This window comes from Pteropus alecto, unplaced genomic scaffold, assembly GCF_000325575.1.
Source record: "Pteropus alecto unplaced genomic scaffold, ASM32557v1 scaffold126, whole genome shotgun sequence".
Lineage (NCBI taxonomy): Eukaryota > Metazoa > Chordata > Mammalia > Chiroptera > Pteropodidae > Pteropus > Pteropus alecto.
This window is the reverse complement of record NW_006439187.1, coordinates 793,725-798,145: the sequence shown is the minus strand read 5'-3', so window position 1 is coordinate 798,145 and position 4,421 is coordinate 793,725. Positions and strand designations below refer to the sequence as shown.

The following is a 4,421-nucleotide window of genomic DNA, read 5'->3' as shown; positions in this document are numbered from 1 at the left end:
CATAATGTTTGGGATTGTGCTATAGCTTGCTTTGTGGCCTTAAAGGCCTCTTCTATTTGGGAGTCCAATCCCACTGGGCACTCCGTCACACTAGATGGTGCAGGGGTCGCATCAAGGGGGCCAAATGGGGAATGAATACTCCCCAATACCCCAGCAGTCCCAAATAGGTTTGGAGCTGCTTCTTAGTCTCAGGTTGGGTATATGTCTGTATCTTATCAAACACCACCCCTGGCATTACTTTGATCTTACCCAACTAGATAACTCTCAAGAATTTGACAGAGTACCCAAGTACCTGGACCTTGTCCTCATTGATTGTCCAACCCCAGTCGGCAAGAGCTTCTCATAGGCTGGTTGCTGCTGCTTCTAGTTCTGTAATACAATCAGAGGTTAGCATTATATCATCAATGTAATGATACAAGTGCACTGAGGGCAGTCATTTCCACGTGGCTAAATCTTGAGCCATGACACCATGACACAGGTAGGCCTGTGCAGATAGCCCTGGGAAGGATGAGGAATGTCCACTGTCACCCTTCCGAGGTGAAGGCAAACTGTTCTTGACTTTCTGGGGCTATGGCAATAGAGAAAAAAGGTATTCGCCAAGTCCATCACATAATGGGACCGTCCAAGTTCATGTGACAACCAATTCATAACGTCCATGACGATAGGCATGGCAGCATGCAGGGGTGGCACAACCTTATTCAGCTCCTGATAGTCAACTCTTATGCACCAGAAGACATCAGGCTTCTTTACTGGCCACACAGGGGAGTTGTACGGGCTATGAGCAGGACAAAAAACACTGGCTTCTTCCAGTTCCATAATGGAGCCATGAGCTCCATTTCCTCATGGACACCAGGCAGGCAATATTGTTTTGTGTTTACTACTCAGGTAGCCTGGGGCAACCCCAATGGAGAATGAATAATAGTTTTCACTGCCCAGATGCGAAGGCAGAATTCACCGGCAGTGGTATTCAATTAAGCCTCACAAAACATCAGTCCCTAAAATGTATTCCTGTATGGGCGATGTGTACACTTGGTACCTCCAAGGAGGAAATCTGCCAATACCTAGTGTCACAGGAACCTGTTGCATGAGAATAATTTAACCCCCATTGCCTTCTATGGTTGCAGTGGGTCCAGGAAACTTGTCCAGATTCCCATAAAGCAGGGTGCTGTCAGCACCTGTGTCCACTAGAGTTAATACCCTCTGTACATTGCAGGGTGACTAATGTATAGTCAATTCCACATGCAGCCTCGGGTCAACCGGCTTCCCCACCAACCGGGTGTCGTGGCAGAATCCCTAATCTTGGAAATAATTGGCCAGCTGCACCTCATGGGTTGTGGCTTTCCTAGGAATAAGAGTGAATTGCTGGTCAGGGTACAGCTGATTCCACAGCTCCAGCAACACTTCATTATGTTGCTGCTCAATCTTTTTTGCAGTGACCTCTGCTGTGAGGAGATCAAACCACATCTGCCTGCGGTTCACTTTCACAGCTGAATGGGCTGGAGGCTGCTCTGCTCCCCTTTTTCGGCTACGCCTCCATCTGTGCATCAGCCAGTTTGGGAGTGCAGGGGGCGGTTCTGGGTGCACTTAGATGGAATGCTTCTTGCTTTTCACTTCCACGTCCCCCAACCTGGCCATGGCAGAAGTCACCTTGTGGATCTGCCTATCCACATAAGGGGCCAGCAGTGCCACCAAGGTGCCAAAATTACCAGCAGGGCCAGAAGTCAAAATCAAGTCCTTCATAGGGGTTGTAAATACTTCATCGGGGCTAGTATACTGTGTGTGCAACATCATCTGTTTCATGACATTTCCCGAATTATCTGGACCAGATCTAAGTACATGGCCCATCTGCTCACTTTCTCTGGCAGCTCCCCCAGGTCAGCCCACAGTGTCAGTGCAACAGACATGAGCCAATTAATCAGGGAGTGATTGCCTGCGTCCTGTGCCGTACACAGGAGGCGCTGCCGGAGGGACTGTATCACTGTTATGGAGGCCAGCTGAGCCATCTCTTCCCGAGATAATTCAGTCTATTTGGCCCCGTAACCCCATAGCCGCAGCAGCCACCCTCGGCTCTCTGCCATACCCGTTTCGTCAGGTCCCAGAGTTTGGTGAGGGTGTACTGGATCAAGGTGGTATGCTTTTTAGCCTGGGAGGTGCCACCAGCTTGCCCCCCACCCCCACTCTGGGGCTAATGGCTGTTCCACTTCAACCTGCTGCCATATCTCTGGCTGCACCTGCTGCGGTGTTGTCGGTGGGCTCCCAGACCAGGACGATGGCAGAGACCTGTCAGAGTTCCGCAGCATGCGTTCCTCTGCCACCAGTCGCCTTTCCAGAGCATCTTCCTGACATTGTAATTGCTGCACCCTCTGAGCCTGGTCCTGAACCTCTAGTCTGGCTTGCCGTAGCACTGCCAAGAACATCCAGTCCACCTGACCCACTGCCTCCTGGTGAACGGTAGGGACATTTGGCTCCAACATCTCCAGGGCTTTCCAGACATCCTCTGGACGCAGCTTCACTCCGTCCCAATCCTCTGGTGGCATCCACATAACCAGATACATGGCCATGGGATACCACTAGGAGGCAGAGAGCCACCCAAGTATCTTCCACCTGAGGACTGTCTCTGAAGTGCTGGGGGCTGTACTCACCTCATCCTGTCAGCTACTCCACGTGTCAGTGCCGAGCTGATCGAAAAGGGAAGGTTTTGGTGGTGAGACACTCAGTTGAAAGAACCCACGAGGGGCCAAGATGTGAATGAAATGGCAGGCATCTACTTTATTGTGAGAAGTGTGCTTCTGCTCCATTAGGGGACCACATGGGCTTTATATATGTCCAAGAAGAATAGTGGCATTCTGCTACACATGCATGATACAATAAGCAGAATCATGCTTACATATGTTAGGCACAGGTACCCTGCTACAGTAATGTAACATTCTAAATCTGGGGTCCTATTCCTAGCTGCAAGCTTGGATCATAGCCAGACCTGGGGCCCACGCCTTAGTCTCAGAAAGTGTTTTATGAATTTGACCCCAAAGGCAAGGGAAGTAAAAGCAAAAATAAATGAATGAGACTATATCAAACTAAAAAGTTTCTGCACAAATACCAACAAAACAAAGGCCACTAACCAAATAAGAGAAGATATTTGCAAACAATACCTCTGAAAAGGGGTTAATATCCAAAATTGTGTTTTTCCTTAGCGTATCACCAGTTTACATTCTTTATTTTTCATTGAGATGTTCATCTTTTGTCTTATTCACTTATAATTCTTTGTTTTTTTAAGGCCGTTAACTGTTTTATTGCACATATTGCAAATAGTTTCCTCCCCTTTGGTACCTGCCTTTTTACTTTATTTTTTATGTATTTTGATATAAATTTTTTATTATTTTTATGTAATGGAAATTTTGGTCATTTGATGGGTTACTATTCCTCTTAAAACCCAGTCTTTTGGGGGGGCACCCTGGTGGTGCAACAGCATCAGCATCAGTCTTGGCTGTGGCTGGATGAAGTGAATGTTTTTACCCAGAGGGCCCTGCACCAACTTTCTCTGTTGGCACTGATGCTCATCTCTGCTCCTCCTCCCAGCCATGACATTCACATTGGCAGCCCTCTGCTACATGTTGGTTCTGCTGCTCGCCAATATTCTCATCTTCTTCACCATTTGGCACATTATAGCATTTGATGAGCTGAAGACTGATTACAAGAATCCTATAGATCAATGTAATACTTTCAGTCCTCTTGTCCTTCTAGAGTACCTCATCTATGCTTTCTTCTGTGTCATGTTTCTTTATGTAGCAGAGTGACTTACACTAGGTCTCAAATATGATATACCTCTCTTGTCATATTATATTTGGAAGTATATGAATAGACCAGTGATGAGTGGACCAGGACTCTATGACCCTACAACCATCATGAATGTGGATATTCTAGCATATTGTCAGAAGGAAGGATGTAAAAATTAGCTTTTTAGCTTCTAAAATTACTTTACTACCTTCAGGGCATGATCTATGTTTTGGTGAGCTCTTAGAAAAACACACAGAAAATGGTCTGGTTAAGCGCATGCAAAAAGCCACCAAATGAAGGGATTCTATCCAGTAAGATCCTGTTTCTAATAGTAGTCTATGGAATCTGATCAGTTACTTTAAAAAATTGCTCAGTTTTTAAATGTTTCCACAGTTTTTGCTTGTGGAAAGAATTTAAATGGAATTGTGGATAAATTAACATAAAAAGGTTACCTCTGATGTTGACAGGTTTGAACTTGCACTCCTTAAGGAACATCCATAATTCCTTGAATGATTGCATTAATTATTGACTGTCCTTAGTTCACTAGAAGCTTTTGTTTAAGGAACATGAAGAGCTCATTTGTTTTTGTTTTTGTTTTTTGTTTTTTTGAAATGTCATATAATTATAAATTAGCTGTAGATATCAGG

General features: G+C 45.6%; 1 pseudogene; it reads left to right on the top strand.

Annotated features, from left to right (window-relative positions):
* The first annotated feature begins 3,578 nt into the window (after positions 1-3,578).
* On the top strand, positions 3,579-4,018 carry LOC102881817 (annotated as a pseudogene).
* The last annotated feature ends 403 nt before the right edge of the window (positions 4,019-4,421 follow it).